The sequence below is a fragment of the Oncorhynchus nerka genome, linkage group LG27, assembly GCF_034236695.1.
Source record: "Oncorhynchus nerka isolate Pitt River linkage group LG27, Oner_Uvic_2.0, whole genome shotgun sequence".
Lineage (NCBI taxonomy): Eukaryota > Metazoa > Chordata > Actinopteri > Salmoniformes > Salmonidae > Oncorhynchus > Oncorhynchus nerka.
In genome coordinates this window covers 81,088,785-81,105,940 of record NC_088422.1, presented here as the reverse complement: position 1 = coordinate 81,105,940, position 17,156 = coordinate 81,088,785, and the positions used below count along the sequence as shown (strand labels likewise).

Below are 17,156 nucleotides of genomic sequence, written 5' to 3'. Positions count from 1 at the left end.
TCTCTCACACTCTCCAACACACATTCACACACACATTGTTCAAGTAAAAGTCTGGCTGCCTCAGTCAATTTCCCTCAGACGCTGTAGCTACAGGTAACTGCCAAAATAAAGGAAACACCACGAGACAGAACAGCTTCAATGCACCTTGGCATAGATTCTACAAGTGTCTGGAACTCTATTGGAGGGATGCAACACCATTTTTCCATGAGCCATTTGTTGATGGTGGGGGGAAAACGTTCCAGAATCTCTCATAAGTGTTCAACTGGTTTGAGATCTGGTGACTGACACGGCCATGGCATATTGTGAAACATCAGCAAGTTGAGCAGTCTTGGTCACCGAAGCTCCTGCCAAATGGGCCCCCCTCCTACCCAAACTCACTGAGATCTCTTCTAGCCATGGTAGCCAAAATAATGGGCAACTGGGCCTGCCAAATGGGCCTGCCCAGCATTTTTATATATGACCCTAAGCATGATGATGGGATGTTAATTCCACACCAGGGTGGAAGCACTTGCTTTCAATATGCTTTGTATCCCTCATTTACTCACGTGTTTCCTTTATTTTGGCAGTTACCTGTACATACCAAGAAGAAAAGTGTGAGAAAAGTTGTTGAGTGAAAAGACTGACAGGTTCACCCTGGGATTAGTAAGTCCCTGTCTGAGCGAGGCCTAGAAATAGCTTCTGTGCCATGCAGGCTCTGTAGGACGCACAAACAAACAGACACACAAAACACACACGCACACACACTGGCTCTGTAGGACATCATGAAGCAGTGAATGACTGAGCAGCGCAGTGCAGCAATGGAACGACTGAGATTTTAGGAGGTCAGAGCAGCACATGAAATATACCACAGAGCAGACCAGGGTTCATGTGTATTTAACTATTTGTTATTTAAATACATTGTTTTCTGTATTTGACTATTTTCAAATAATGTGGACCGAATTAACTACTTCTATTGGAAGTATTTGAAAGTATTTTCGGTAACACTTTATTTGGATAGTCCATATGTAGATGCTCTACAGACTATCAGTAACATTTCAACTAACTATCTACTAACACTAGCTCTAACTTTAAAAACTTAACCTTTACCCTAACCTTATTCTTAACCTAACCCTAACCTTATTCTTAACCTAACCCTAACCGTAACCTTAGCAAGCAATTGTTTATCGACAGATAGTTTGTTGATAGTATGACCATCTGTAGAGCATCTACAGAGCGAAAATCCGGACTATCCAAATAAAGTGTGATAAATACTATATTAAAATAACTGGGTTAAATGCATGGGAGTGTATTTGAGTCAGTGTATTTGAGTGTTTTCAAATACTTTTCAAGTGTATTTCTAAATACATTCCAATATTCAACTACTTTCTTTTCAAATAAAAAAATATCTAAATACTTACATCTAAATGTCTTTGAAAGTGATTGAACTCTGGTCTACTAGACTATCTGTGTGTCTTTCTGTTGATGTCTGTCTATCTGTCTGAGTTCTAGTAGTCTAACTAAGAACAGGGTCAGTTAGTTACATGTCAGTCAGTGCTGATATGTACATTTTGATATGATAGTCATTCCCTGGTAGGATTTCAGTATACAGTAGTATCACCAGGGGTGCAACTTTCACTTGGGGAATTGCATTTTTGTCCCCCCCAGTTTTATCATTGGAATGTGATACAAAACAAGGCAACTGTGTGCTTTAGGACCATGCGGGCGCCTCCGAGCGGTCGGGTTGGCTGTCTGGAGTGTTTATCCTACTATTTAAAAATATATATAATATTAGTTCCCCCCCCCCCACTTCTAAAACCAAAGTTGCGCCCCTGAATATCACTGTATTATTGCCTGCATAGACTTGTGTCAGCACAAGTCTATGCGTGTGTACCACCATGTCACAGTGTAAAACTGCTGTGGTGAGCTAACAGATGGCCTTGGTGACTGGTGACGTACGCCACGTAGGGGCCATGTAGTAGGGTGTGTGCGTGCGTGCGTACGTGTGTGTGTGCGTGCAGTAGGTCTACTGTGGGTGTGGGGGGGTCAGGAGTGGCACAGACTTACTGACAGATGGACAGACGAGTTGAGGATCCCACCCAACTGGCAGTATGCACCCAAAAATGCATCCTCACTTCTCATACTCCTAGATGAATTATCATCTCCAATAAACAGGTTTATAACAAAGAGTATGTATTTATCAGTAAGAGGCAGGAGGAGGCAGTTCTTCTGCTAAAACTAACAGCTGAAAGGAAACTGCTGTGTACAGGACCTCTGCTTCTTTATTGGTAGGTACAGTAGTCTATATTTGGTTTAGTGTCCATATTTAGTGTCAATATATTTCCAATCTTCCTGAACAGTGTTAATGTGAGTGCACTATTAACAGGGACAGTGATTGTACAGTAGTGTGTATAGCGTGCTGTAGGTGTGTGCAACCTTGCTCTCCCCCTTCCTCTCGTGTGAATGTGAGTGAACCCTCCTGTGAGGGTGATTACGGCCGTCATGGTGACAGACTGAACCACTTGTGGTGCCGACCCGTGTGTTCATCTAATTAATCAGCTGGCCCTGTGTTTGCACAGACAACACACATACACAGTGCAGATGGGTGGGGGGGTAGCGGAGGCTGTGTGTGTGTGACACGGCGTGCCTGCATCTTTTGTTTGCTCTCCTGCTCGGGCCACAGCTGCCTCTCGCCGTGAGCACGGCATTCTGGGTTAATAATAGGCCGGGCCTGCTGTTCCCGCTCTTCTTGTGAGAGACAACGACATAGAGCAGGCACACACACTTATTTCTAGCGCTGTCATAGTGTACACACACACACACACAGAAAGACACAGGCACATAGTACACACAGTAAATGAACCCACCAAAAACAGCCATATTCACGTCAGTACTATGAGTATGGCGCCACACATTGTAAACACTGTGCACACAGTAGTTAATCACATACTTTAGGCAGTTTTCTCAGGCACAACTCTATATAGAAATACACGAGCAATGCCGCTCCCAGAGCATGTGCACGGTCCCTGTTGACACAGCATAGCCAACAACACACAGACATAAACACACACGTCTGCATTTAAAACATGGGCTAATCTGGGTCTGTTACTAAGGCTCCTGAAACATAGCTTTCACTAGACTCCAATCCCTTCCGTGAGGTAGGCCCTGTCCGTCTCTACTACTACAGACCCAGGGAACCAACCTCTAGTCTACAGGTTGCACTACCACTAGACGGAAGTCACAGAACCCTGGCACCATGCTGCTGGTCAGTTTGGGTCAAGCAGGCCTCGGTCTCCAGAGTCCTGAGTACTCTGGTGCTCTGTGGTTTGGTGGCTTGGTCCAAGTCCCAGCCCAGCCAGTGGCTGCTTCTAACTTCTAACCGAGTATTGCAGATAAATAACACAACTCTCTATTCATGTGAGGAAAAAACAACAGTGGTAGGAAAATGCATCAGGCCTGGACCTAACCAAACTCAGCTAGTTAAACACACACCGCCGGCCCTGGAACAAGTGGAAACCCACTTTGTTTGTCGTCTTTCCATACAATGAATGTAATGAAGGCAGAGGTATTGGCAGTGTAGCACCAGCACCAGGTTCTGGGCTCTGGGGTTCAGGTCCTGCCAGTGTGTCTTCCTATCTCTCTCTGTGTCTGTGTGTGCGTGCTTTTCAGTGTGTTTCTCCGTCAAGATGTTGGCCAGCGGCAGGCAGACGGAGTGCCCAGGCCGGAGATCCTTGGTAATGTTGGAATTTAACATTGACCTTCAGCCAGGAAAACAGAAAGAGAATCCTTTTATTTGTGTTTACAGAGTCCCATATCAATGTTTTGAATATAATATTGTCTTGTTTGTATGCAAATGGCCTCTTGTACCAGCTCATGGGTTGTGTTATCAGTTAGCTTGTCTATCTTAGATGTCATTGTTGATTTGTGTTTCCTAACAGAGAGCCACTGTTATAGTTGATATCCCTATTAAACCCTGTTGTGTGCTTTGTGTGACTGTAAGGGGAGTGTATATGTCAAGTGTCTCAGAGAACTGTTGAGTCACTCTGCCCTGCTCTAGTAAACAGTAAAGTGTTGTGCATTGCCCCTCCACACACACACACACACACACACACACACACACACACACACACACACACACACCATATCACATCTCCACATGGCAGTCAGGTTACTGCAGTTATCCGCCATTCTAGTTATGTGGATGCAGGAATTCTTCTAACTCACTAAACTAGCCTCCAGTCCGGAAAAATCTCTTAAAATGCCATTAAGTGCCATTAGGTGTTTAGTCACTGTGAAATGCAGCAGACACATAGAATGTGCCATTATCTGATCCCTACTGCACATCCTAAGGTCATGGTCTATTGTGGTAGAAGTTTAGATGAATCTTCTGGTTGGCCATTCCGGATCCTATTGGCTACCATTCCAACATATTAGGATGGTCATTCTGGCTCCAATCCTGTTGACTTCCAACCCAACATATTAGGATGGCCATTCTGGCTCCAATCCTATTGGCTACCATTCCAACATTTTAGGATGGCCATTCTGGCTCCAATCCTGTTGACTTCCATTCCAACATATTAGGATGGCCATTCCGGATCCTATTGGCTACCATTCCAACATATTAGGATGGCCATTCTGGCTCCAATCCTGTTGGCTACCATTCCAACATATTAGGATGGTCATTCTGGCTCCAATCCTGTTGACTTCCATTCTAACATATTAGGATGGTCATTCTGGCTCCAATCCTGTTGGCTACCATTCCAACATATTAGGATGGCCATTCTGGCTCCAATCCTGTTGGCTACCATTCCAACATTTTAGGATGGCCATTCTGGCTCCAATCCTGTTGACTTCCATTCCAACATTTTAGGATGGTCATTCTGGCTCCAATCCTGTTGACTTCCATTCCAACATATTAGGATGGTCATTCTGGCTCCAATCCTGTTGACTTCCATTCCAACATATTAGGATGGTCATTCTGGCTCCAATCCTGTTGACTTCCATTCCAACATATTAGGATGGCCATTCTGGCTCCAATCCTGTTGACTTCCATTCCAACATATTAGGATGGCCATTCTGGCTCCAATCCTGTTGACTTCCATTCCAACATATTAGGATGGCCATTCTGGCTCCAATCCTATTGGCTACCATTCCAACATTTTAGGATGGCCATTCTGGCTCCAATCCTGTTGACTTCCATTCCAACATATTAGGATGGCCATTCCGGATCCTATTGGCTTCCATTCCAACATTTTAGGATGGCCATTCTGGCTCCAATCCTGTTGGCTTCCACCTTGTAACTCACTCTTGTGGTCATCTGATGGCTTCCTGTGAGCAGACATTATAGGGGCCGGATCAAAAGACGTGTGTTGTGAATCACTTACAAATGTGAAATCCACAGATGATTCACAAAGATGAGTGACTTTTTTAAAACTGCAGCAGTGTTCTAATGAGGCTATAGTGTTCTGACTGGAGCTCTACTGTTACTGTGATCTGTCTCTCTGGCAGCGTGTCAGACTAGAGTAACAGACTACAGAGCTACAGTTAAACAGGCAAAAAGAGATGTTAGCCTAGCAACCCTGGAATGTTTTTAGTCGTCTAGTTTCTGTTACTGAAACTGACCATATATTTCCAATGAAATATGATCATTAAGTGGACTTATCCATTTGACTTGAAGGTCTTATCCCGAGGCTCTCTGAAGATGTGTGCATGTCATTGCAAGTCTTCCTTTTGACCAACTGAATCTTGGCTTGCCTGTCCCGTGCCTTGCACAAGTGTTATCCATCGTCACATGTTTTCTTCATTTGGTGGAGAGAACAATCACTCAGTCTTGTTATTTTCTGAAGCTGGTTCTCTGTTGGAGCCCCTACATGCCCTTTTCTGCTTCACACATCAGTGTTTGTCTGTCAGGGAACGTTTTTTCAATCTGTCAGAGGGGAACCAGGGTGATTACCTGTTTTCCATCCTAACTGACGACTTGTTTATCATAGACAATCCACATCTGTTTGACTGTTTCTCTTCTGTTTCTCATTGCAGAGATGATTTTAGCAGATCCCTTTTAGACATGAAATGTATACATCTAGACATGACGTTATAGATCACTGTGTGATTGGAAACAAAGAAAAGCCAAGAAAAGAATTGGGGTCAGAAAGGACACACTATGTAGATTTAACAAGGGCAGTCTGTTTCTCCCCTATGTTTGGGTAAAGTGATTCATGTGAGTTTCCCCTTTGAGATAATGACATGACACACACTGAAAACCTAGTTTTACCACCAATCAGTACATTGATGGACTTTGATCGAGGAGGGACTCTCTGTCTTTGACTGTAATTAGCCTAAGTCACAGTGATTGAAGGGTTCGTTCCCCACTACACCTCTGAGAGGTGACACTGGTCTGATGGGGAGGGAAGTCATGTTCATGGGCTGGTTTAGTCACACATTCAGTAAAGTAGATTAGCCCTAGGACCAGAGAGCTATGCCTTAGAAGCGAAATGACAGTTCACTGTATGAGGAGCAGTTCCCTGGCTTACTAGGGACCCCCCCTCCTAGTCATATAAAGAGGATCTCCCTTCCAGAGGGTTAAAGAGACCCAGGGTTCTCTGTAGTAAGCTGGGCTAAATCATCATGTTTCTGATGCAGTCATAAAACAAGTCAATCTGAGACATTGGTTCAGGTATGAAACTACTGAAGTCAAGCACAATTTTTAAGATTTTCCCATATCTACATTACTTCAGATTATAGGCCTAATTGATAATATTTTATCTAACTGTCAGTCTTGTTAGAGCCCAAAGTTTGCATCGTTTTGTGTGTGTTGTGTGTGTTCTGTGTGTGTTCTGTGTGTGTTGTGTGTGTGTTCTGTGTGTGTGTTGTGTGTGTTCTGTGTGTTCTGTGTGTGTTCTGTGTGTGTTGTGTGTGTGTTCTGTGTGTGTTGTGTGTGTTCTGTGTGTGTTGTGTGTGTGTTCTGTGTGTGTGTTGTGTGTGTTCTGTGGAAAGTTTTCTAAACAGACACAACTGCAGATAGACATTGTGCTTGAGACTTACATTAAACACATACAATAATGGTTCATTTTTAGTTGAACATTTCAGCTCGTGTGCTGTGTTTAGAACGTGGATACATTGTTGTAGACTGATGTTTTATGTAAAGCTGTCTGTCGCAGTTAACCGAGAAATACAGTCTATGTGTGAAGATAGATAGCCGTGTGTGATGGGAGAGGAAGAACCATCCGCCCACACCAACAGGATAGAGACAGTGACTAGCCAGCCAAGCACAAAGGCCTGCCCCTCCCTCTGTCACATTAGCAGTAGTAGCAGCTCACAGATCACACAAACAAATACAAATAAACACCTCTATTTCTATCATGGAACCACCAATAAGTTTTCACTGCTTTTTTTAAAGGTAGTCAACTAGCAAGTACAGTTGACGCTACAGTATTCATTGTCAATACTGTAAAATTGTTTGAAATAGTTGTAATTACTTTTTCTGAGAAATGTATTTTGTACCAGTTTTACAGGAGTGCAATGACTTTGAGACGTTGTAATTGTATTCAGATATATAGCTGATGATTCTTAGGGATGGGGGTAACAGTTGATATATAGCTGATGATTCTTAGGGATGGGGGTAACAGTTGATATATAGCTGATGATTCTTAGGGATGGGGGTAACAGTTGATATATAGCTGATGATTCTTAGGGATGGGGGTAACAGTTGATATATAGCTGATGATTCTTAGGGATGGGGGTAACAGTTGATATATAGCTGATGATTCTTAGGGATGGGGGTAACAGTTGATATATAGCTGATGATTCTTAGGGATGGGGTTAACAGTTGATATATAGCTGATGATTCTTAGGGATGGGGTTAACAGTTGATATATAGCTGATGATTCTTAGGGATGGGGGTAACAGTTGATATATAGCTGATGATTCTTAGGGATGGGGGTAACAGTTGATATATAGCTGATGATTCTTAGGGATGGGGGTAACAGTTGATATATAGCTGATGATTCTTAGGGATGGGGGTAACAGTTGATATATAGCTGATGATTCTTAGGGATGGGGTTAACAGTTGATATATAGCTGATGATTCTTAGGGATGGGGGTAACAGTTGATATATAGCTGATGATTCTTAGGGATGGGGGTAACAGTTGATATATAGCTGATGATTCTTAGGGATGGGGGTAACAGTTGATATATATAGCTGATGATTCTTAGGGATGGGGTAACAGTTGATATATAGCTGATGATTCTTAGGGATGGGGGTAACAGTTGATATATAGCTGATGATTCTTAGGGATGGGGGTAACAGTTGATATATAGCTGATGATTCTTAGGGATGGGGGTAACAGTTGATATATAGCTGATGATTCTTAGGGATGGGGGTAACAGTTGATATATAGCTGATGATTCTTAGGGATGGGGGTAACAGTTGATATATAGCTGATGATTCTTAGGGATGGGGGTAACCGTTGATATATAGCTGATGATTCTTAGGGATGGGGGTAACAGTTGATATATAGCTGATGATTCTTAGGGATGGGGGTAACAGTTGATATATAGCTGATGATTCTTAGGGATGGGGGTAACAGTTGATATATAGCTGATGATTCTTAGGGATGGGGGTAACAGTTGATATATAGCTGATGATTCTTAGGGATGGGGGTAACAGTTGATATATAGCTGATGATTCTTAGGGATGGAGGTAACAGTTGATATATAGCTGATGATTCTTAGGGATGGGGGTAACAGTTGATATATAGCTGATGATTCTTAGGGATGGGGGTAACAGTTGATATATAGCTGATGATTCTTAGGGATGGGGGTAACAGTTGATATATAGCTGATGATTCTTAGGGATGGGGGTAACAGTTGATATATATAGCTGATGATTCTTAGGGATGGGGGTAGCAGTTGATATATAGCTGATGATTCTTAGGGATGGGGGTAACAGTTGATATATAGCTGATGATTCTTAGGGATGGGGGTAACAGTTGATATATAGCTGATGATTTTTAGGGATGGGGGTAACAGTTGATATATAGCTGATGATTCTTAGGGATGGGGGTAACAGTTGATATATATAGCTGATGATTCTTAGGGATGGGGTTAACAGTTGATATATAGCTGATGATTCTTAGGGATGGGGGTAACAGTTGATATATAGCTGATGATTCTTAGGGATGGGGGTAACAGTTGATATATAGCTGATGATTCTTAGGGATGGGGGTAACAGTTGATATATAGCTGATGATTCTTAGGGATGGGGGTAACAGTTGATATATATAGCTGATGATTCTTAGGGATGGGGTTAACAGTTGATATATAGCTGATGATTCTTAGGGATGGGGGTAACAGTTGATATATAGCTGATGATTCTTAGGGATGGGGGTAACAGTTGATATATATAGCTGATGATTCTTAGGGATGGGGGTAACAGTTGATATATAGCTGATGATTCTTAGGGATGGGGGTAACAGTTGATATATATAGCTGATGATTCTTAGAGATGGGGGTAACAGTTGATATATAGCTGATGATTCTTAGGGATGGGGGTAACAACTGGAATACAGAATATCAAGGCTTTTAATTAAATTGATGAAAAAGTATCATTCTTGATTTGTGTTAATAAATAAATTATTATTTAACCCAATACACAGCAAAATGTGGTTAAGAAATATAAAGGGAAGATCTTAAGATGAATTAATTTGACCGGACTCCGTAATGTCTCGATAATACTCTGAATTTAATCTACACATGATTTGACTGTCAATGTTCCTCTCACTCCATCTACCAATAATATACCACATATATAAAAACCCATATATCATATGACCCATATAAAGCAGATGCTGACTTGTCCATCAGACACAGTGGGCCATTAAATGTATGATTTCACAACAGACAGTTGCACAACAAGTGGCCAGTTGTAGGTAAGAGAAGAGGAATCCCCAAGCAGCAGGGCTGGTACTGATACTGTGGTGTATGGACAGGTCTGGCTGAATACCTGCATGTCTATCTGTCTCAATGTGTGTCAGAGGACTCACTCACCATCTCCTCGCTCTAAACCAGATAGTCAAACCCTCTCCTCTCTTTGCCCTCTGTCTCTTTGACCTGCCTTGACTTTTGACACCAATGTGCCACATCAGGAAATGAACGGTGTATGAATGCCGCCACTGCTGCACGAATGCAAAGCTACCAGTCGCTGCTGTGTGGAAAATATCTTAACTTTTTCCACAAATACCAAACCAGGCTACGTATCCTCTCCTTTCACTCTCTCTCTCCTCTTTCTCTCTTTTCTCTCTCTCCTCTCTCTTCTCTCCCTGTTTTCTATTTCTTCTCTTTCTCCCTCTCTCTCTTTCTCACCCTCCTTTTCGTTCCACAGGTACTGTAGTTAACCAGATGCAGCTTCAGTTAGCGTGATATGGGGGTTAGAAGTTGATTTACTTTACGGCTGTGGTTTTTACAGGCTCCCCGCTGGTCGTCCCGCTGAGCCACGCTGGACCCGGTGTGAGCTGAAAACAGCTTTGGCACCCCTGTAACAGTCAGGCCTCTGTTGGAGGCATCTCCAACATGCCCCACCGCCAGAGAGCGAGAGAGAAAATAACTTATTTATTTAATATCAGGCCTAGCTAGCTCTGCCTGGCAGAGTAATTACCTACAGCACTGTGCTTGAGTGCCTCTCTGGGGTCGACAACATGTGTTGTAACAATGGATTAGTTTTATACAGGCCCATTTACTACGCTCGCAAACCCACAATAATAGGCCAGAGGAAATGTACTCAAGCTCCATTAAGAGGTGGAAGAAATGAAGAAACGCAATAGAGAAATGGTGCTCGCTAGGCCATTCAATAAATGGAGGATGATATTTATAGGAGTCGACATGTTGTGGTGGTAAAGACTAAATATCTTGGACGCTGTCAAAGGTCATGTCTGTCGGTAATGACACACGGCAGTGAATGGAATAGTTTCTCCTCGCTTTCTGGTTGTTGACGGTGGTTTTGTCATTCCAAAGCTGTGAGTTGAACCTCTGGGTCTTGCCAGTGTATGTATGAGTTTTTCCATCTATCTCTCCACTGTGATATGCTGAAGCTGAACTTTTCTGTGTTCAGAGTAGTCAGTAAGTGAGCGGGGCAACATCGCCCTCTGCTGGTAAACATTTGTATTTTCTCACAGTCCGAATGCATTCAGGAACACAATTTAGATTTGCTTTCTTGATAATATATGACAATGAATGTGTCCTCAAAAACTTTGAGTCAATTGAAGTTGAAGAAAGCCTTACTAAGGTTTAGTAGCCTATAATAATAAACCCTCTGGACTGTGTTGTTCAGCTGTAGTGAACCTGTATCCTCTCTCTTTGTGTTTCCAGTGAATGAGATCATCGGCAGGGACATGTCCCAGTCCCCTGGTGGCGGTGCCCAGTCGTAGCGCTGTCCGTGGCCAGGCCTCCACACACCCAGATAGCAGTGTCCTCACCAGCCCCAACACCTCCACCACAGGACTTTACCTGCCTCTAGGCAGGACAGACTGGGCTGAGATTCCCCTTTACACCTCATGGACCTACCAGTCCACAAAAAGACCCTCCAGATACACATTAACAAACCTTTCATATACCCATATGGCAGCAAAAGAGCTCAGATTCACCCACCTACACATGTATACATCAGATTATAAACAGGAGAACACCGTGGTGACAAACTAGGATTATTGGGGTCAGTGAGTGGCAGAAAGACGAGGAACATGTTCTCTGTTCAGTTGACTTCAGGTTCATTTTTAGCATTAGTTCTCTGTCCTGGGCTCAGATTCCCAGAGGTGTTCACTGGTTTAGAGAGTGATCACCTCCTAAACGCTTTCTAAGCAGCTAAACTCTGCTCAGGGTGTCTGGATGGAGTATGTAATATACCCTCCCTCACAATGTTGTCCCTAACAGTGTAGTGCTCAGTGAGGAACAATAGGTCCCCTCAGTAGGAATAAAGAAGGGTTGAATACTGTACTCATGATTTTCTCACCAGCATAGACCTCGACGGTACAAACACCCCGGTTGGTTGAGCACCCCCTGGGAGTGTAGAGGTAGTACTGCAGCCCCACTGCGACACCCCCATCACCCTTGTCCTTCTTTGTCTCTGGTCTCTGGGTGCCCCTTCTCTTCTTCTCTGGTGCTGGACTGGGATCTGTAATATGCAACATTCCACACTTCTAGTGACCTTCCAGCCATGTAGATATAGTGCCTTCAGAAAGTGTTCACACCCCTTGACTTTTTCCACATTTTGTTGTGGTACAGCCTGAATTTCAAATATATTAAATGTAATTTTGTCGCGGGCCTACACGCAATACCCAATAATGTCAAAGTGGACTTGTGTTTTCAGAATTGTTTATAGATTCATAAAAAATAAAAAGCTGAAATGTCTTGAGTGAATAAGTATTCAACCCCTTTGTTAGTACAAGCCTAAATAAGTTCATGAGTAAACATGAGCTTAACAAGTCACATAAGTTGCATGGACTCTCTGTGTGCAATAATAGAGTTCAACATGATTTTTGAATGACTATCTCATCAATGAACCCCACCCATAAAATTATCTGTCAAGCAGTGAATTTCAAACACAGATTCAACCACAAAGACCAGGGAGGATTTCCAATGCCTTGCAAAGAAGGACACCTATTGGTAGATGGGTAAAAAAAAGCAGATATTGAGCATATCCCTTTGAGCATGGAGAAGTTATTAATTATATTTTAGATGGTGTATCAATACACCCAGTCACTACAAAGATACAGGCATCCTTCCTAACTCGGTTGCCGGAGAGGGAGGAAAGCACTCAGGGATTTCACCATGAGGCCAATGGTCACTTTAAAACAGTTACAGAATTTAATGGTTGTGATAGGATAAAACAGGATGAATCAACAACATTGTAGTTATTCCACAATACTAACCTAAATGACAGAGTGAAAAGAGGGAAGCCTGTACAGAATACAAATATTCCAAAACATGCATCCTGTTTGCAACAAGGCACTAAAGTAATACACAAAAACATTTGGCAAAGCGATTAACTTTTTGTTCTGAGTACAAAGTGTTATGTACTCTCCATATGTTCAAGCATAGTGATGGCTGCATCATGTTATGTGTATGCTTGTCATCGATAAGGACTGGAGATTCGTTTGAAATGAAATAATAAGGAGAATGGAGCACAGGCAAAATTCTAGAGGGTTCATTCTGCTTTCCACCAGACACTGGGAGGTGAATTCACTTTTCAGCAGGACAATAACTTAAAACACAAGGCCTAATCTACACTGAAGTTGCTTACCAAGAAGACAGTGTATGTTCCTGAGTGGCCATATTACAATTTTGACTTAAATCTGCTTGAAAATCTATGGCAAGACCTGAAAATGGTTGTCTACCTATGATCAACATCCAATTTGACAGAGCTTGAAGAATTGAATGGGCAAATGTTTCACAATCCAGGTGTGCAAAGCTCTTAGAGACTTACCCAGAAAGACTCACAGCTCTAATCACTGCTTAAGGTGCTTCTATAAAGTATTGACTCAGGGGTGTGAATACTTATGTAAATGAGATTTCTGTATTTCATTTTCAATAAATTAGCAAACATTTATAAAAACATGTTTTTACTGTCATTATGGGTTATTGTGTGTAGATGGTTGAGATGTAAACAAATATATATTTAATCCATTTTATATTCAGGCTGTACCACAACAAAAGGTGTAATAAGTCAAAGGGTCTGAATACCTTCTGAAACCACTGTATCTGTGTATTATTACTACTCTCCTCCTGACTCCCCAATCCTCCTCTTCAGGTTGAACAAATGCCTTATAAACCTTGTTAAATAGCAGCTTTGAATGATAGGATGATAAACACTTGTTGTTTGTTTGTACAGCTGACTCTTCATGCAGAGTATGACTTTGATTTTTATAGAAATTAGATGGATTTCTGAGTTTGTGATATGGAGACGCTTGATATTCGATGAATATAATGTTTTATGCGATGGATAGATGAACACTGGTTTTCTCCAGACCGAGGTAGCCTGTTAAGACAAGTAAATATATATTTGTAACTGTATGTAGACTCGTTGGAGTTTAATTAAAGGTGGTGTTTGAATTATCCACAGAGCAAGACAGACCTGTGTTCCTCTGAGCTCTGTCATGCAATAACTAAAGAGTGTCTGAAATGGCACCTTATTCCCTGTAGAGTGCACTACTTTTGGCCAGCATACTGGTCAAAAGTAGTGCACTATACAGGGAATCGGGTGTAAGTGTGAATGCATACTTACTGTCTTGATGCCCTGGGCCCAGTTTTTCTAAACGTTTAATCTGGATAAGAATGATCCGGATTCTGTAATGCTTTTTTGCAATCAGGATCAGATTGATCTGGCTGTTTTTGGGCCGGTTTTTCAGAAAATAATCGGACAGGATCATTCTGATCCACAACATGAAGATCACAGAATCCAGATTGTCAGTGCTTTCAACAGGCCTACACCTTTCCATCTAGTGGACAGGTTATGGTACTACCACACTGTCATGGGGAAACAGAGATGAGTAAACTACATGAATAAAGGTAACTATATGACAAATAATAGAGCCTGCATATCACCTATAAGTAAGTACATGCATTTATTTGACACTTCTCAATATATAACTGCTGTCAATTTAACGTAATGAACTTTTCCTTTTCAGATGTAAGAATGTTTTTAGTTACATTGAAATGTATTGGTTGTGGTGCTTTTCACCTTTTCTAAATCCACCCTGAATACAACCCTTCCAGTGGGATCAACATAATCCAGATTTTAGGCATCAAAACTATCATCATCACTACCTTTTAGGAGTAAAAAAAAATATGCAAAAACTACATTTAATCCCGATTTAATGGTCAGATTGAAATACCAAATCTGGAGGATCAGAATAATTTTGTTTTCTTTTGAAAAACCCAATTCTATCGTGTCATTTTATCCGATTGCAGAAATCCAATCAGGTAACTTTTGAAAAACTGGGCCCAGAGACTCTTCGTGTGCCTTCCACTTTGTAACAACCATACCTTCTGAGGGTAAAGCAGCTTCAATCCACATACTATTGGAAATAATATAACACATTGAAAACTGTTGATAAAAGTATTTTATACATAGTCATTTATATATATTGTATTTATGTATACCCCCCCCCCCTCCACCACCCCTGATGAACAAGGTTAAGTTTGTTTTAAAAAACGATTTCCATTTTTGTATGTTGTTGGTTCTTCCAGGCCCCCTGTGTGTTGCACATCACGACAATCACGACAAATGATCATTTTGTCTTCAGGATGGTACCTTAACAAAAATATGTATTTGTCAATCTTCCTCCTTGGGGAGACATACAGACTGCGAATGTATGGAATATTGATAGCAATAATAAAAAGATTTTCAGTTTGCCTGAGAATTACAACAACAAAAAGTCCAAAGAAAATGACAAAGCTGAGTGTTAAAAAGCAACATATTCCAGTCCAACATCATCATAAGGATGTTTACAGAATGTGATTCTGAATGCTGGATAGATGTATGTATGTATGCCATACATTACTTAGCCATGCTGTAATATAACATGTTGATTGGTCTGGGTAGGAACAACTCCTATTGCCTTAACATGTTCTCTGTGATTGAACAATGATATATGTATATTCTTGCATGTACATTTTTTTTCTCTGAGAGGATGTTGCTAATGACAACTGTCCAAGTCCAGTGAGAAATAGAAAATAATTCTGCTATACACAAAAAACCTGCCTGATGCCTTTAAAAAACGTTTAAAAAATGTTTAAAAAATAACCTTGATGCCTATAGTTGTAGATGCAGCAGAGATGCTTGGTTCTGTTACTTCAAGGCTCCGTTTACACAGGTAGTCCAATTCTGATTTTTTTCTCACTAATCAGATCAGCTCTGATAAAGTTCTGTGATTGGTCTAAGAACCCATTAGTAGACAAATATCAGAATTGGGCTGCCTGTATAAAAACAGCCTTCTAGAGTATCAGCACAATACTTATTAGTCCTGCATACCAGAGGGCCAGTCAGTGAATCTGCCTTGTAAAGGATACAGTGCAAGCGTCTTAGTAGATTATATTAAGTGTGTGTGTGTGTGTGTGTGTGTGTGTGTGTGTGTGTGTGTGTGTGTGTGTGTGTGTGTGTGTGTGTGTGTGTGTGTGTGTGTGTGTGTGTGTGTGTGTGTGTGTGTGTGTGTGTGTGTGTGTGTGTGTGTGTGTGTGTGTGTGCGTTTGTACCCAATAAACTGTAGATAAGTGTTTTTTTTTACAATGAATTTCAGTTCTGTACAATACAAGCACACATATGTATTAGGCTACTATGCAAACCATGACGAAAGCATCATGACAACGTGATATTTGGCATCAAGTACAAAATAACTGGTTTGTTTATAATAATCTCTCGTGGCTTTTTTATGTGTAAAACATTTTCAAATAGTGAGGAGAGAATGTCACTATTTGTTTATTTAAACTATAGGAAGGCCTTAACTCATGTGTTGAATATGAATTACTGTTGTCTATATGTTCTTCTGGGTTGATAATTTACTTGAGAATATATATTTTGGACAGCAGGACGTTAGTTACAAGAGGAAGGGCTGGCTCTGGTGCTGCTTGTGAGACTGTTACCTGATTCACAGTATAGAGCTGATTAGAACCGTACTGTGCTGGCTTGGATGTTTCATTTTCACATGGTCCTTTCCAGCACAGTTCCAGCACTATGTAGATGTGTAAACAGGGCAGCCCAGTACAGCTCGGCTTGGCTCTATAGTGTGAATGAGGCATATGAGTCCAGAAACAAGAGCAGCATTAAATTCAGTAACCATTCGCTCTCTGCCATCCTCTAAAACCAAAGATAAACAATATGTTCCCATTTTACATACCGGTAAAAAGCAACACAGACTGACATTAGAACTCTATTTTTGATACTTTGAAATGGATGTCATTCCTAACGGTTGGGTACATATATCTATAAATATATGTTTTGTAAAAGAAAAGGGAAATACAGGTTTTACCTGATGTTTACAGGAACCTTGTATTGTCATTTCATGTACATTTTGTATTTTAAAACCATTTTGTAATTTAAGACTGCAGTGCTTTTTGAATGTATTTAAAGGGAATACCTTGCATTTAGGCTCTTACAGTAGTGTATCAATAAAAATGCAAATGTCAAACTTTG

At 41.3% G+C, this 17,156-nt stretch overlaps 1 pseudogene; it reads left to right on the top strand.

Moving 5' to 3' along the window:
• LOC115112773 (nuclear factor of activated T-cells, cytoplasmic 3-like) overlaps positions 1 to 17,156 on the top strand; it is a 113,500-nt pseudogene extending 96,344 nt beyond the window's left edge.